At 44.1% G+C, this 17965-nt stretch overlaps 1 protein-coding gene across 1 annotated transcript in view; it reads right to left on the reverse strand.

Moving 5' to 3' along the window:
* Positions 1-15908, reverse strand: part of LOC139563107 (metabotropic glutamate receptor 2-like) — a 74985-nt gene extending 59077 nt beyond the window's left edge. The window contains exons 1-2 of the mRNA XM_071381392.1: positions 15785-15908; positions 14896-14985 (exon numbers count right to left, since the gene is read on the reverse strand). The gene's annotated coding sequence lies outside the window, so the exon portion shown is untranslated. The remainder of the gene's footprint in view (positions 1-14895; positions 14986-15784) is intronic.
* Positions 15909-17965: the final 2057 nt, after the last annotated feature.

Below are 17965 nucleotides of genomic sequence, written 5' to 3' on the forward strand. Positions count from 1 at the left end.
CCTTGTGGAACGCCACATATGATATGTATTTTCTCTGAGTTATGTTCACCGTATACGGTGACAGAGAACTCTTGACCGAATAAATAGGTCCTAAACCAATTTAGATCTGAACAGCATTATCAGAAAGCACAGCATGGATTTTGACTGCTACACAGACGATACATAACTTTATATTTATGTGTCACCAGAGAATTTTTGGAATCAATTATTAGACTGTATTAGTGATTTAAATACTTGGGTGGCTTACAACTTCCTCCAACTATATCAAAACAAGACCAAGGTACTTTTTGTTGGTGCCAAAGCACAGAGCGCAAATCTGGCCGCACATATTAATTAATGGGCAATAAAGATAAAACACCAGGTAAAAAACCTAGGTGTGAGTTTTAGATTCAGAACAAAAATTTGAATAACACATTAGGAATGTGACCAAAATAGTTTTTTTTACCACCTGAGGAACATTGCCAAAGTGCGCAGTTTCTCTCTCAGGCTAGGACAGAGAGACTCATCCATGCTTTTATTACAAGCAGGCTTGACTACTGTAATGCTCTCCTCTGTTCTACCCAAGAAAGCCATTGGTCAACTGCAAAACATACAGAATGCTGCAGCACGGGTACCAAGATTCTTCTATTGGTTTTAAACCAATCCACGATTGTGCACACCAATACATGTCAGACATGCTTTTAAGTTATGTACACAGTAGGTCCCTCAGGTCGTCTGTCACTGGCCTTTTAACTATCCCAAAACCTAGGATCAAGAGGCATGAAGAGGCATTCTTTAGTTATTATGCCCTCATCCTCTGGAATAGCCTGCCAGAGAACCTGAGGGGGGCCAAAACTGTGGACATATTTAAAAGAGATCTTAAAATTAATATCTTTATCTTTTCTTAGGGTGCTTTTAAGTCGTTCAGTTTTTGTCATAATTTTTTTTTTTAATCTTATGTTTGTTGTGTTGTAAATATTTCTGCTTTTATTTTCATCGTTTTTTTACACATTTTTTCCTATGAAGCACATTTTGTTGCGTTCCATGTCTGAAATGTGCTGTATAAATAAAGCTTGATTTGATGGTTTGATACGATACATTTAATCTTATGACACATTTGACTTCTCTGAAACGTGAAACACTCACCCACTTGCACCCACTCACATACTGTACATCTACAGTATATACATACGTCCTCTGTTTTCACTTGACTGACTTTACAGTACATACACAGCACATGCACATGGGTACATAATACATTTATTGAGTGAATATACTGCATCATGTGTTGCCCTCTGCTTCTGTCGAGTGCGTCCAGCACTTGACACGAGTTGTTCTAACTAATTGCATCACTGGGAGATTAAGAATATAAACAGTGAACACTGACTTGTGGAGAAAGAAAGTTACAACAGAGATAAAGGGCTCTATTTTTGGATGACGCTAAGGAAGCACAAGTGTCAAATTCACGTTTGTTTTCTATTTCGTCATGTAAAAACTGTCTCACTGGTATTCTCCAGTCATAACACGAGGTTTGTCAATTTACCTGTCTAACATCAGGTCGCTTGAACTGCGGAGGAGGGGTGGCAATATTTGAGGTGTGTCCTTAAAAACAAGTGCAAAAGTGACCATTTCATGCAGTGCTAATGGGAAGTTTCAAGACCCACAAAAAGTGGGTTTTAAGGCTATAACCTTTTTCTATGCTAAAATATATATTTTTTTTACCTTCAAGAAATGGTTCTATTTACAGTAGCACCAAAAAAGGGTTCCGCTATGGTTACAAGCTAAAGAACCCCTATTTGGTACTATTAAGCAGAATTTTTTGTGTGTGTACTGGGAGCTAGTTCAGTGAAGAACCATCTCCAAGGACTGCATGCAAGGAGAAACAGTGTGGAAAACCACAGTGGGATCACTTTTTGAATGAAAGGTAGAAGTGAATGAATATTGTATCAAAGAGCTCTGTCCTTGGACAGTGGTTTTATCATACTTCGTTATTCGTTATTCTAATCGAAGACAAATCCATAATGAAAAAGCTAATCAAATATTTACAGTGTAGCATCATGGAGTGTGAACCATACCACCACCATACCATACGAGAAGTATAATCAGAGATATTCTCACTCTTGGAAGGGCTCTCTTCTTCGCTAACTGGGGTTGCCATGGAAACATGGTGGGCAAAAAAAGAGGATGGTGGTGGGTGGGCAGGGAGGGGTAGTGGGCAGTATGACAAGAGTTTTGCTCATATAAATTCGTATCATGTTGAGGTCATATATCAGGTATATTAGGGTTGAAAATATTTGTTTGACTGGAGAGAGAGAGAGAGAGATAGAGAGAGAGAGCTGCATGGGTTTGTCAAACAAAGCAATGGGGGTCTTTGTAATGAATGGCAAAGTACAGTGCATTCAGACAGTATTCAGACCCCTTCCCTTTTTCCACATTTTGTTACGTTACAGCTATATTCTAAAATGGATGAAGTATTTTTTCTCCTCCTCATAAATCTACAGTATATAATACCCCCATAATGACGAAGCGAAAACAGAAATACCTTATTTACATAAGTATTCAGACCCTTTGCTATGAAACTCGAAATTGAGCTCAGGTGCATCCTGTTTCAATTAATCATCCTTGAGATGTTTCTACAACTTGATTGGAGTCCACCTGTGGTAAATTCAATTGATTGGATATAATTTGGAAAGGCACACACCTGTCTATATAAGATTCCACAGTTTACAGTGCATGTCAGAGCAAAAACTAGGCAATGAGGTCGAAAGGAATTGTCTGTAGAGCTCCGAGACAGGATTTTGTTGAGGCACAGATCTGGGGAAGGGTACAACAGTCGCCTCCATCATTCTTAAATGGAAGAGGTTTGGAACCACCAAGAGGCGACCAAGAACCTGATGGTCACTCTGAGTTCCAGAGTTCATCTGTGGAGATGGGAGAACCTTCCAGAAGGACAACCATCTCTGCAGCACTCCACCAATCAGGCCTTAATGGTAGAGTGGCCAGACGGAAGCCACTCCTCAGTAAAAGGCATATGACAGCCCGCTTGGAGTTTGCCAAAAGACACTTAAAGGACTCTCTCTGGTCTAATGAAACCAAGATTGAAGTCTTTGGCCTGAATGCCAAATGTCACATATGGAGGAAACCTGGCACTATACCTACCGTGAAACATGGTGGTGGCAGAATCATGCTGTGGGGATGTTTTTCTGCGGCAGGGGCTGGGAAACTAGTCAGGATCAAGGGAAAAATGAATGGAGCAAAGTACAGAGAGCTCCTTGATGAAAACCTGCTCCAGAGCGCTCAGGAACTCAGACTGGGGCAAAGGTTCACCTTCCAACAGGACAACGACCCTAAGCACACAGCCATGACAACACAGGAGTTGCTTCAGGACAAGTCTCTGAATGTCCTTGAGTGGCCCAGCCAGAGTCCGGGCTTGAACCCGATCGAACATCTCTGGAGAGACCTGGAAATAGCAGTGCAGCGACGCTCCCCATCCAACCTGACAGATCTTGAGGATCTGCAGAGAAGAATGGGAGAAACTCCCCAAATATAGGTGCGCCAAGCTTGTATGCTGATTTCAAAGCTGATTGCCAACAAAAACTTTATTCATTCACTTATTCGGTCTTTGTCTCACGTCTCTCCCAAAGATGATCTATGCCTGAGCGAACTGGCTGTGTTCCGACAGGCCGCCCCCCTCTTGCCTTGTGAATGACGATATTACTGGTTAAAGAGACAGCACACATTTTTATAAAATAGGCTATTTGTATGCAAATGTACAATAAGGAAGGGAAACAGATTGTTTGTTATCTGTAGCCCCATGGAATCAGCCAAAACAAGCTCAATAACTCAATGCAGGTACACACACTCCTACTGAATGTGCGTTCACCTGTATTGTGGATAGGCCTAGGCTTCATCTTGATTTAGCCAGTATATCAATAGAGATCTTTAATTCAAATAAATGATTACCATTATGTTGTTATGTAGATTGGTAAATACAAAGTAAAATTGATTGTATGATTGTATAATTGATTCAATAATGCATACATGGCATCTGAAACATGTTGAGGTAAAAAAATTGTAATGTAATGAACTCAAAAGATGCCCAGCGATTGAACAGAGCAGTAGCTGAGCTTAACTGTCTGGATCAAGTGCCTTTGGCTAATATGCCTTCTTTTTTTTTGCAGTGATATTGTTTTGTTATTGAGTATCGTAACGGAATCGAGTATTTTGATACTATACCTGGTATCGGTATCGAAGTAAAAAATTCTGGCATCGTGAAAACACTACTTAAAAAAAAAAAAAGTTTCACAATCGACATTCAATTTCAAACTATGATTGGTCATCTGAGAACTTTGTTAAGGAAAGCTGAGGTAATCAGTCCCATTAGCTGCTGGACACACCACCTCATCACTGATGGTAGATAGTAGCTATAGCTGTTAGTTGAAGGTGTGGCCTGGGTTTTCAATCAACCATCTCACTCATACTGTACATGCTGTTGCAAAACTGGTTGAAAATACATAATTTCAACCAGTTTTGCCGTTGCTAAAAGGATACGGCCAGATGTTGATAATCTTTGCCAAGCTCTGGTAGTGGACATATAGAGGAGTTCATGTAATACTATTTGTCAAGATAAATGTCTTAATCTTAAACGTTTTCTACCTACAGGTACCTTATCGCAGTAAACTGGTCAATGTTAAACATACACAAAGTTTTTTCAAAAAGTTAGTACAGAAGGAATGTGCACACCTACATCTCTCAGCACCCATGACTATAGTTAGTAATAACTTGTGGTCATAGTATGCCACCTATAGCATGTTCTGTCACTCTTCCTGTGGGTGGGCCCCTGGTGAGAAAGAGGCTAGTCAGTTCAGTCTTCAGTCTGGCCAAAAAAGTTGGTCTGTGTGATTCGGTTCACTCGGCTCTCAGCAGCGTGACATACATCATCACTTTGTACACCAGGAGTGTTCGTATAGCCTCTCCCCCCTGGTGCGTGCGTGTGTGATAGTGTTCAGGGGGATATTGTTCAGTCACACCCCAGCAACAGACAAGGAAGCAAATGAGCAGGAACAAGTGCAATGATTGCTGCTGAATCTGCCATCTCTACAGAAACTCAACCCCTACATTACTGTAGACCATATGGTGCCTTGATGAAACCTCTTCTCTCCCTCCAAGAGAAAAACAACTGAAACTGCCTGTGCACCATTTGCAAGACAGTGATCCACTCTCAATAAAAATAGTGTGAGGAGAACACTTATAACGGCAAAAACTTCATAAACAACCAAATATCCTGTCCAAATCAACTGTCCATATTATTCTACAAGGTAACTGAGTTAACTATTTTACAATGCTACATTTTCTTCTACCTTCTATTCTGTTTTATAGCTGTTTAGACCTGTCAAGGCAAAACCCAGAACTTTTGTTTGGTGTAGTTTAGTGGAGCAGGTGTTTAGCATGGCTATGATTGGTATGGTGAGATCATGAAGCATACAAATATGCCAGCCATATCCTTCTTCCTGTCTCATAGCGTGTGTACCAATAGTATCTCCTTTCTCTCGAACTGTGTACTTGTTCAGTTCCCTTTATGGATTTGAAAGGATATGACTGGTATATGGAAACTTCCTCTAGCCCATGCCTACACCAATCCATGCTTTACAATTTGTGGGGAGTAGTGAACGAGTGCACACTTCAAGAGGAAGGAGAACTTGTTGGGACTGAGCCACAGTCTGTTGTTGTAAAGCCTTCCAACAGGAGCTACTGGGTACAGGTGAACCAAAACTGTTTAATTGATGTTAGCAATTGAATCCTCCCACTCGACTGTCCCTTGTACCAGGTGGGCTTGGTACGGACTCTCCATTTGCAGAGCCTGAGTTTAATGGACGAATCGGGGCCAACCAAGAAGACCAAGAAGGGGGCCAACAGGAACTAGGCCAAGGTATGGTCTAAGGACTGACTGTCATAGTCGCCCCAAAAAATCCTAAAGATATAGAACACGGACACAATGGCATCACCACATACATTTAATTAGGCTTAGTTATACAACGTTTTGAGGCTGGTGATAGCTGGTGTGTTGAAGAGATATAGGGATACACAAGCTTGAAGTATGGGAGGTAGGTAGATATCAAATGATATCTCTGGCAAAATTAGGAAAACATTTCCCACTTAGTAGAGCTCATAATACTTTCCCCTTAAACAGGAGACAGCAAATAACCAAGGGGACCAAGAGTCATTTGGAGCTGCTACTACAACTGTCAACTCTTGCTCAGCCTCCTCTTAGTTCTGAGGAATTTTTTATCAGGCCATGGTCACATCATTAAATTTGTCTCGTGGCGGAATCGACCGTCACGATAGCACTTGGCAGCCAAGAGAGCTGCTCCCTCCCTACGCAGCTGTCTCTGCACAATTATTCCCAGTGAAACAGGGGTTCAAAAAGAGAAGACAGTGTGCATAATTGCTCCACTTTGAACCCTCAGCTCGCTAGCTAACACACACATACAGTACCAAATCCACACCAGCCTCCCATCACGTGCGTTGAAAAGCTGTAGGTCTCTCCAACGCAGATCACTCTAGCAGCATACAGTACAGTAGTCAACCGCCTCCAATACAATGTGCCTCTCTCCCATGGATCCAAATAACGGACATTTCTCAAATTTGTCAGGTTTTGGCCAGGACTGTTCTGGTTTGTGTCACTAGATGTCCCCATTGCACCTTTTTTGAACCTTTTGTTTTTTCCTTGCTCTTTTATTGATTGCACCTGTGTGTCGTTCCCTTGTTAGTATTTAAACCCTGTGTGTTCCTCAGTTCTTTGCTCAGTGTTTGTATGTTAGCACCCAGCCCCAGCCCAAGGCTTGTTGTGGACATATATTTTTCTCTTGTTGGATTTTCCAGAGGTTCTCTGGTTTTGTTCTTGAGTGTTTTGGATTAGTCTTTTGAGGTTTGTTTTTTCCCTTGCTGTTCTTACCACTTTGTGGATTTTCTTTGTATTTTGGAAGATATCCCTTTTTTGCCTCTTGGCTGTATTTTGGACTTTGTGGATTTAGATTCTTTGCCTGAAGATCTTGTTCTTTAATTAAACCACCATCTCTAGTACTGCTGTGTCTGCCTCATCTTCTGGGTTCTGCCGATTATTAGTGACTGTTTCACGCACCGGGTCCTGACAGAAACACTGAGCCATTAATATGAACCCAGAGGCAGCCAGTACCCAGGACTTTTTTCCCATGCTGTCCCACCACGAGGGGACTGTCCAACGTCACGAAGCTGCTCTGGTCCAGCAAGAGGCCTTACTGGCTGGACATTCTCAACTTCTGTCGGAGATGATGACTTCCATAAAACAGATTTCTGATCAACTTTCCCCTGCAACCGCTTCTGCTCCAGTTCATCAGATTCAAGTGCCCATGGCAGTTCACTCCCTGGCTGAACCTCGTCTGCCGCCTCCCCAACGGTTCTCAGGTGATCCGAGTGTTTGTAAGGGGTTTTTCACCCAATGTTCTCTCTCCTTCGAGCTGCAACCCTCGTCGTTTCCCACCGACCGGTCCAAGATAGCATATATCATCACCCTGCTGTCAGAAAAAGCCCTAGCCTGGGCTACTGCTGTGTGGGATGCCCAAAGTCCCTGCTGTGCCAGCTACTCTACCTTTGCTGAAGAATTCAAGCGAGTGTTTCAAGATCCCACCAGCGGTCCTGACTCAGCCAAACAGCTCCTGACTCTCAGCCAAGGTCGGCGCAGCGTGACGGACTATGCCATCCAGTTCCGCACGGTGGCAGCAGCGAGTGGCTGGAACGACGAGGCGCTCACAGTGTGCTTTTTGAAGGGTCTTTCCGACACCATCCAAGATGAACTGGCCACTCGGGAACCACCGGACAACCTCGAGTCCCTGATCAAGTTGGCTTCACGCATAGACCAGCGTCTGAGAGAGAGAGAGCTCAACCGCAGATCTCTCACCCTAGCTCCTATCGGTCCCAGCTCCGAGTCTCCACCTTTATCCTCGCTGACTCCACCGGAACCCATGCAGGTTGGACGCATCTCCCAGGCTGAGAGAGACCGCCGGATAAGGGAGCGATGCTGTCTATATTGCGGCAAACCGGGCCATTTCCTCTCCACGTGTCCCGGGCTCCAGGGAAAACGCACTCTCCCGTGCAGGCCTGGGAGGACTGTAACGGGAAACATAACCTCCTCCCATCCATCCAACTCCCGCCTGCTCATTCCAGTTACCCTTTCCTGGGACGACCACGAGTTTCCTCTTCAAGCCTTGGTAGACTCTGGAGCCGCAGGTAACTTCATGGATGGGGTCTGGGCGAAGGAGAATGGCGTTCCCTCTGAACCTCTAAGTGACCCCATAAGGGTTACTACGTTGGATAGAAGCCCTTTGGGATCTGGACTTGTCACTCGTGCCACTACCCCCTTGCGACTTTCAGTTTCCCAACACCAGGAAGTGATGAACTTTCATCTGATCTCCTGTTCCGAGTTCCCTCTCGTCCTTGGATACCCCTGGCTACACAGCCATAACCCTCACATTGACTGGTCTGTGGGCACTATCAAGCAGTGGGGACCTACGTGCCAAGCCACTTGTATCTTCCCGAGTTCCCCGAGTTCCCCTCCCGAGTCTCTAGAATCCATCGACCTGTCCCGAGTTCCCGAGTGTTACCATGACCTCAAACCGGTATTTAGCAAACAGAGGGCCACCAGACTACCACCCCATCGACCTTACGATTGCACCATCGAGCTGTTTCCGGGGACCTCCCCTCCCAGGGGTCGGATCTTTTCCCTATCTCCTCCCGAACGAGCGGCTATGGATACCTACATCAAGGACGCTCTGGCAGCAGGCCTCATGCGTCCATCCACCTCGCCGGCGGGAGCAGGGTTTTTCTTTGTGGCCAAAAAAGACGGTGGATTACGTCCTTGCATCGACTACCGGGGACTTAATGCCATAACCGTTCGTAACCGCTACCCGCTACCCCTTATGGCCACAGCCTTTGAGCTGCTCCAGGAAGCAGTGGTCTTCACTAAGCTTGACCTGCGGAACGCATACCATCTTGTGCGGATCAAACCCGGTGACGAGTGGAAGACCGCTTTCAACACGCCTACTGGTCACTACGAATACTTGGTGATGCCCTTCGGCCTGACCAACGCCCCGGCTGTGTTCCAAGCGCTCATAAACGATGTGCTTAGGGATATGCTTAACATTTTCGTGTTTGTTTACTTGGATGACATCCTCATCTTTTCGAGCTCCCTTCAAGAACACACTAAGCATGTCAGACAAGTGCTCAAACGCCTCCTAGACAGCCATTTGTACGTTAAGCCGGAAAAGTGTGAATTCCATTCCTCTCGAGTACAATTCCTGGGATTTGTAGTGGAACCCGGTCGAGTCCAGATGGACCCCAAGAAGGTAGGGGCGGTAGCGGATTGGCCCACCCCCAAGTCCTTTAAGGAAGTTCAGCGTTTCCTGGGCTTCACTAACTTTTACCGCAAGTTCATCAAGAACTTCAGCTCGGTGGCAGCCCCTCTCTCAGCTGTAACCAAGGGTGGCAACACAAGGTTTCTGTGGGGAGAAGAAGCTGAGACGGCCTTCCAAGGACTCAAGCAGCGCATCCTCTCTGCTCCCATCCTGACACTACCGACGGCGGATGAACCTTTTGTGGTGGAGGTAGACGCATCAGAGGTTGGTGTTGGAGCTGTCCTGTCTCAGAGGGGGGAAGACAAGAGGCTTCATCCTTGCGCCTTCTTCTCTCACCGGCTTACCCCGGCCGAGAGGAATTACGATGTGGGGGATCGTGAACTCCTAGCGGTTAAGATGGCATTGAAGGAATGGAGACACTGGCTCGAGGGGGCTTCTCAACCATTTCAAGTGTTTACGGACCACAAAAATCTGGAGTATATCCAGCAGGCGAAGCGGTTGAACTCCAGACAAGCTCGATGGTCTCTTTTCTTCAGCCGATTCCAGTTCATCCTCACCTATAGACCCGGGTCGAAGAATCTCAAACCGGACGCCTTGTCACGAGTCTACTCTCCTGCCATAAGAGAAGATACGGACATGACTGTTCTTCCTGCCGCTAAGATCGTGGCTCCTATCTCGTGGCAAGTTGAGGATACCGTGAGACAAGCTCAAGCCATCGAACCGGGTCCTAAGGGAGGTCCTGCCAATCGGTTGTTTGTTCCCAAGGCAGCAAGATCCCAAGTCCTTCTGTGGGGGCACTCCTCTCGCCTCACATGTCACCCGGGCGTAGGTCGCACCTTGGAGTTCATTCAGCGTAAGTTCTGGTGGCCCACCATAAGAGAAGACGTTGCCACTTTCGTCAAGGCCTGTTCCGTGTGCTGCCAGGGCAAATCTTCTCACCTCCGCCCTCAAGGACTCCTTCACCCTTTATCTATTCCCCACCGACCCTGGTCCCATATCTCGTTGGACTTTATTACTGGCCTTCCTCCGTCCCAGGGTAATACTACTATCCTAGTCATCATCGACAGGTTTTCTAAGGCGGCCAGGTTTGTTCCCTTGACCAAATTACCTTCTGCCAAGGAAACAGCTGAGTTGGTGATTAACCATGTGTTCCGAGTCTTTGGCATCCCGCAAGATATGGTTTCCGACAGAGGTCCCCAGTTCGCCTCAAGGTTTTGGAAGGCCTTCTGCCAACTCATAGGGGCCACGGCCAGTTTATCTTCAGGGTACCATCCGGAGTCCAACGGCCAAACTGAGAGGATGAATCAGGAGCTGGAAACCACCCTCAGATGTATGGTTTCCAACAACCCGTCCACATGGTCATCCTTCATTGTTTGGGCCGAGTACGCGCACAACACCTTGTGCTCCTCCTCCACTGGTATATCCCCGCACGAGTGTCAGTTTGGCTATGCTCCTCTGTTGTTCCCTGACCAGGAGGCAGAAGTCAGAGTGCCTTCAGCCTCGAGGTTCATCAGACGCTGTCGGCTTACGTGGAAGAAGGCACGTCTTAATCTTCTGCGTTCCTCACAGCAGTACCAACGACAAGCCAACAGACGTCGCCGTCCCGGTCCTACCCTGTACCCCGGCCAGAGTATGGCTCTCAACAAAAAACGTACCGCTACGGGTGGAGTCTCGCAAGCTGTCCCAGAGATTCATCGGTCCCTTTAAGATTGCCAGGAGAGTCAATCCCGTTACTTTTCGCCTGCACTTACCCAGATCCCTTAAGATCAATCCCACATTTCACATTTCTTTATTAAAACCTGTTGTTTTTTCTCCCCTTATCCCGGCAGGCAGACCTCCCCCTCCGCCCCGTGTCATCGGAGGCCAGTCGGCTTATACCGTCCACCGGATACTGGACTCCCGCCGGGTGCAGCAGTCCTGGCAGTATCTGGTGGACTGGGAAGGCTACGGTCCCGAGGAGCGCTCCTGGGTTCCTGCCAAGGACATACTGGACCCTGACCTCATTCGTCAGTTCAGGGCCCTCCACCCTGAGAAGGCTGGTAGGAACGTCAGGAGCCGTTCCTAGGAGGGGGATTCTGTCAGGTTTTGGCCAGGACTGTTCTGGTTTGTGTCACTAGATGTCCCCATTGCACCTTTTTTGAACCTTTTGTTTTTTCCTTGCTCTTTTATTGATTGCACCTGTGTGTCGTTCCCTTGTTAGTATTTAAACCCTGTGTGTTCCTCAGTTCTTTGCTCAGTGTTTGTATGTTAGCACCCAGCCCCAGCCCAAGGCTTGTTGTGGACATATATTTTTCTCTTGTTGGATTTTCCAGAGGTTCTCTGGTTTTGTTCTTGAGTGTTTTGGATTAGTCTTTTGAGGTTTGTTTTTTCCCTTGCTGTTCTTACCACTTTGTGGATTTTCTTTGTATTTTGGAAGATATCCCTTTTTTGCCTCTTGGCTGTATTTTGGACTTTGTGGATTTAGATTCTTTGCCTGAAGATCTTGTTCTTTAATTAAACCACCATCTCTAGTACTGCTGTGTCTGCCTCATCTTCTGGGTTCTGCCGATTATTAGTGACTGTTTCACGCACCGGGTCCTGACAAAATTATTGAGTGACTAAGTACAAATGTTGCTTTGAGCACATGTTTCAACCAAGCACAGGTCTTCAAGATCCATTGGTACGGTACAGTTCACTGGCTTTTACTGTACAAAGACTCCTGATTGAAGCTTCTGTTTGCATCAACTGTGGGCAGCAGACACTTGTGAATATATTGATGTAGAAGAGTCTAGAATAGGTTCTACTGAGCTAGACTTTCAGATCAAATAGTTTGCAGTTAGTTCTCTTGGTAAGTTGTGCATGATGGCACCTTCATATGGACAGTAATGTTGTTAGTTGGTAGATGTCCCCATGCTGTGTTAAGTGGCACCCTGATCAGGTGGTGAGATGTCAGACAGCACAGCCAGTGACCCTCCCTAACAGACCTGAACACCATCACACAACACATGGTGGAGCCAGAAGGAGCCTATGCCCTGTTTGCCCTCAGACAGAGAACCCAGCTGCTCAAGGCACTGCTCAAATACAGCCTCCATAGATTAAACATGTCTGATTGTGTCTATCATAACATTGGCATTATAATGGGTATCACCATTGGTATGAGTATGAATGGCTGGTGTGAATATAATGAGTATTATATAATGTCATTGGTATAATTATGATTGATGCTCAGTCTGTAATATTTAAAATAATGGCTTTGGTTTTTCTTCTCGAAAATATTCTGTTTCATGTTTTGGGTTACCAGGCACGATGAACTTGTTTTAACATTTCAATAAATAAACAATTAAACAATGCTTCCTAAGATGGATATAAATATTTAACACATAACACATAAGTAGCAATGACTTACACCCTAAGGCAACACTAACAGTAGACACCTTGTGTTGATGAATGGGAATAACACCTGTAATCATAAAGGGATAACACGTCTTATTCTAGACAGATATACCTAAAGGTGGTATCTATTTGTGACTCTGAAATAATCATGATTTAGATTAACCCATGTGATATAGCACCTTTCCCGCTTTTCTATCACTCCAAGTCACTATTGTGTTTCAGTGATCCATTTCATCTCTCAGTTTAAACACACGGACACACACACACCACAACATGCTGGTCAATTCCCTTTCTCCTCACTTGAACCAAAAATGTTAACTTCAAGACCTTCCCCCGGCACTCATCTCTGCGTTGCTATGGAATATTCATCAGTACAGCGTGAGAATGCCCAAGACTCAATGGGCTTCAAAATGACCTCAAAATGTTCCATAGCTGAATCTAACTCTGATAGGTACTTCAGATTTCAAGTAGTTCTCACAGGGGGACATTCAGAAGGCCAACTGGTGTTCTTTTGTGATGTATTGAAAAAGTGCACTCAGTAAACGGAAGCCTATTCAAACTAGAAAGTTTGACTGAATAGCCATTGTATGCTACAATATAGAGCATTAGTGACTGAGTGTCAAATTCTCACAGGAGGGTTTTGGGCTCAATCCCCCAAAAAGTCATCCAACTACGATCTACTTTTTGTGGGGTGATAAGAGGCTTTTGACTCCTTTCTACATGAGATGAATGGGGTTATTGGTCCTGTAAAGTGAGCAGAGAAACAACACACAATGGGTGTGACTTCAAAACAGGAAGGAAGGTGGTTTTGATGGTGTTTCATGAAGAAGGATAGAGCTTAATTAGATGAATCTCTATTCCCAGTTAAATGTGTTAGCCTATAGAGGAAATGCGGCTGTTTCTGGTCCTGTATGGCTCAGTTGGTAGAGCACGGCACTTGCAATGCCAGGATTGTGGGTTTGAATCCTTGTGCCACATATATGCAGTGGTGTAAAGTCCTTTAAGTAAAAATAATATTTAAAGCATTACTTAAGTCGTTTTTGGGGGTATCTGTACTTTAATTTACTATTTATATTTGTGACAACTTTTACTTCACAACGCAGAATTAACAATGAGGACAGCCTGTAGTAGCCTATGCTATAGGTAGAGAGGACAGACAAAATCCAAGTTGCCTCAGTACCTGTTCACCACATAACGTGATCTAAAAATACATTAATATAGCGCCTGGTAGGGCCTACTGTAGGCTACGCTATATGCTGCTATGGTCAGCTTTAAATCTTAGGACAGATCTCTGATGTCTCATGGAGGATGGTCATGCTTGCTTGGCACAGGCAGTTTTTTGATGTGTTGATTGATTAGAATATTTCACTTTTCGCAGGCTAGCACCTGCATCTCCAGCTCTGCACTGTCAATAAAATCTATCCTTTCCCCGCTCTTAAGACCAAGTTATCATCGTGACTTTTAAATCGGCTATTGCTCCTGTAAATCGCTCTGGATAAGAGCCTTTTCTAAATGACTAAGATGTGAAATATAATGCAAATATTCCTAATAAAATTCCTATATAGCCTACCAGTGAGCAATACATAGGATATCATTTAGGATATCATTTAGTAATATACAAGGTATGATCTAGGAATAGTTCATTTTAAAACATAGTCAGTACTGTGTCACATTCTTCTTGACCTGTCAAACTTTGCTTTAGATTGATAATGTGCAGAACAATAGAGCATGGACTACATATGAAGAGGGAGTGGTGACAACTTGTGCATGTGCTTATAAACAGTTGATTCAAGATTATATTTATTTGTAATCATAATACGCCTACTCTTCCAGCATTTATTATAGCCTGCTATTGTATGCAATAGATCTTCTAAATTCAACATATTTTTTCAAATGGAAAATAATCTATTTGTAGGCTATTTCCATAAACTGCATAATTTAGCCATATAGCATGGAAGGCTACAATGTTAAAACCTACATCGATATGGAGGTAAAATTGTATTGTACAGTTGCTATAGACCTGTAGGAAAGGCACTATTAAACCATGTGAATAACGCTTTAGCTAATGCTATATGGATACACAAGTATTTCTGATAAAACTGGCATGCTGTGACAGTGAGTAGCCCAGCCTAAAACAGCAGAGTTAATTTCTTACCTGGTTGCATTGTTAAAGTCGGGAAGTGAGGAGACGTCGCGCGTCGGTCTCCCAGGTGGAGCAGGTGTGAACTGTCCTTGGTTCTGAAATCTAGATCAGATTGGCAGGATTGGGAAATTCCTCGACATTCTTGACCACATAGTTGTGCTCGAAATTCCAAGGCGCTGAGTGTAGGATATAGTTGGCTATTATGACTTTAAACGGACACACTGACCAGAGTAGATAGTCAAGTATAAAGTTATGTAATTCAAAATGCTCCTAAATGTATCGATCTGCAAGCGCTCTTCAAAACCAGATTGAATGGACTGTAAAATATTCTGAACGTTAGAGTTAATTCTCATTAGTCAATTTAAACATCACGTGCCATTTAATAATGCGATTATAACATACTTGCTTCATGTATTTCCAATTAAATGCCTTCAATGGCAGAGAGAGAGAGCGCGATAGAGATATCCTTCTCTGTACGCGAGTTCATCAGGTCAACTTCGAAACAGACGCAACCCCTGACTGATATGCTCTGTTGTCTCGCGCGCAAATTGCTTGCTGTGTAGCAGTTGTTTTTGGAATCTAGCCTGCACTGGGTGATTGTTATGCACAAATTACTATTTGAAATTTGACATAATAATCTACTTGTCTTGGATCTATACAACTGTAAATATTAATTAATGTCCTTTATGGAATACCTTTCCAATAAAAAAAGATCTAGGCATATTCGCCTTTCAGGAAATCCGATATCCACCAAATGCCTTTGATGGTCTTTACTGATGGCTACTCTTGTAACGTTACACTGTTAATAACCCAAATGCATTCTTGGCAGGAACTTTATTTCAATTGCTCAATTTAATTTCCCCATCAAGCTACAGAGACATATCAAGCTATGTAAACTCACATTATTTCAAGAATCTTGCCTGGCTTGGTTACTATGTAGACTGGACTTCCATTCCCATTTGGTTATGGGACTGTAGACTAGGACTGCTGCCTTCTGTTAGTGTGGAGAAGTTCGGTTGGCTGTGTTTAAGGAGTGCCTGTCCAGTGCACTGACATAGGCTACCAACTACTATCAGGGCCCCCTTCCCCCCTCTGCTTGTGCTCTACCATCTTCCTATCTACATTTAGTGCATTAAATAACAGGAGGAGTCACCATGCATAGGAACGATAGCCTACACTGTAATGGAAAACTGTAATTTACCTGGTCATTTTAGATATTATCAAGATAAACATTTAACCTTTATTTAACCTTTATTTAACCTTTTTTTAACCAAATGATGATGCATTTGGTGAAAATTGCTGTATTTCTAGTGGTACTGTAATTCCACACCACAGAGTACAGTGCCGTACCATATCTTTGGAGCACCAACAACCTTTTGACTACTAGTGGGTGCATGGTAATATTGTTTCTGTCTCATTAACATATTTTGAGGTGTGCCTTGTAAGAGGCTATATTTGTTGCACCCGTGAGCAGTACCAACTTAACTCGTATGTCGTTATAGTGCCCAATCAATTTAGAATGTACAGTATAGGGGACAGATTAGAGTGGCAGCAAGTCTTAAACCTTAAATGATTTAATATTTTGCGATGTCTGTTTTGCCCTGTAGTTGCTGCCAGTTTGTAAGCTTTTGTTAAGATCTCAAGAAGTGCAAGTGATGTAAAACACCAAATATTCATATGCTGTAATGTGTAAACACTTTATCCAACAGCCAACCTGCTTGCATCAATCCCTTGTAATTGCAGTAAAATAGCCGACTGTGAAATACAAACTCCTCCCCTCAATGAATGTAATTCATTCATCCATTCATTCCGATTATGGTAGCATTTACCTTTTTACAGTATAATAGACAGTATTGTACAGTGTGTCATCAAATCGAATTGTAATGTCACATGCACTTTGCTTACAAGCCCTTCCCAATGATGCAGAGTTAAAAAATAATAATGAAACGTTTAAAAACGAATTGAGGTAGATATGTACATAAAAGCAAGGTAAAGTGACTAGGCATCAGGATAGATATAAAAATTAATAAGAGTAAAATGAAGAACAGTAGCAGCAGCAAATGATGAAGGTAAAAGTGTAAGTGTATGTGTGTGTATTGTGTGTTTGCGTTGTGTCTGTATGCGTGTTTGTGTTGTCGGTATGCATATGTGTGCGTGTGTATGTAGTGTATGTGAATGTGTGTGGGTGGGTTTGTGTATGTGTGAGTGTGTCGATAGTCTTGTGAGCGTGTATAGAGTTAGTGCAAGATAGGATCAGCGCAGATAGGCCAGGTAACCATTAATTATGTAACTATTTAGCGGTCTTATGGCTATTTAGGAGTCTTATGGCTTGGGGGTAGAAGCTGTCTCAGAGCCTGTTGGTCCGAGAGCCAACAGGCTGGTACCGTTTGCTGGATGGTAGCAGAGTGAACACTCTATGGCTTGGGTGGCTGGAATGTTTGACACATTTTCAGGGCTTCCTTTGACACTGCCTGATATGGAGGTCCTGAATAGCAGGGAGCTCGGCCCCAGTGATGTATTTCGTTGTCCGTACCACCCTCTGTAGCGCTTTGCGGTAAAAAGGTGGTGCATTTGCCATACCAAGCGGTAATGCAACGAGTATGCTCTCTATGGTGCAGCTGTAGAAGTGTTTGATAATCTGAGGGCCCATGCCAAATATTTTCAGCCTCCTGAGGGGGAAGAGGCGCTGTCGTGCCTTCTTCAAGACTATGCACATGTTTGTGGACCATGTTAAGTCCTTAGTGATGTGGACGCCAAGGAACTTGAAGCTCTCGACCAGCTCCACGACAGCCCCGTCGATGTGGATGGGGCGTGCTTTCCCCTCTTTCTCTTGTAGTCCACGATCAGCTCCTCCCTGTAGGCTGTCTCATTGCCGTTGGTGATCAGGCCTAGTACCAATCTGTCATCAGCAAACTTAATGATGGTTTTGGAGTCATGCGTAGCAATGCAATCGTGGGTGAACAGGGAGTACAGGAGGGGACTAAGCACACACCCTTGAGGGGCCCCAGTGTTAATGGTCAGCGTGGCGGAGGTGTTGTTGCCTACCCTCATCACCTGGGACCGTCCCATCAGGAAGTCCAGT

This window comes from Salvelinus alpinus, chromosome 2 (assembly GCF_045679555.1).
Source record: "Salvelinus alpinus chromosome 2, SLU_Salpinus.1, whole genome shotgun sequence".
NCBI classification, from domain to species: domain Eukaryota; kingdom Metazoa; phylum Chordata; class Actinopteri; order Salmoniformes; family Salmonidae; genus Salvelinus; species Salvelinus alpinus.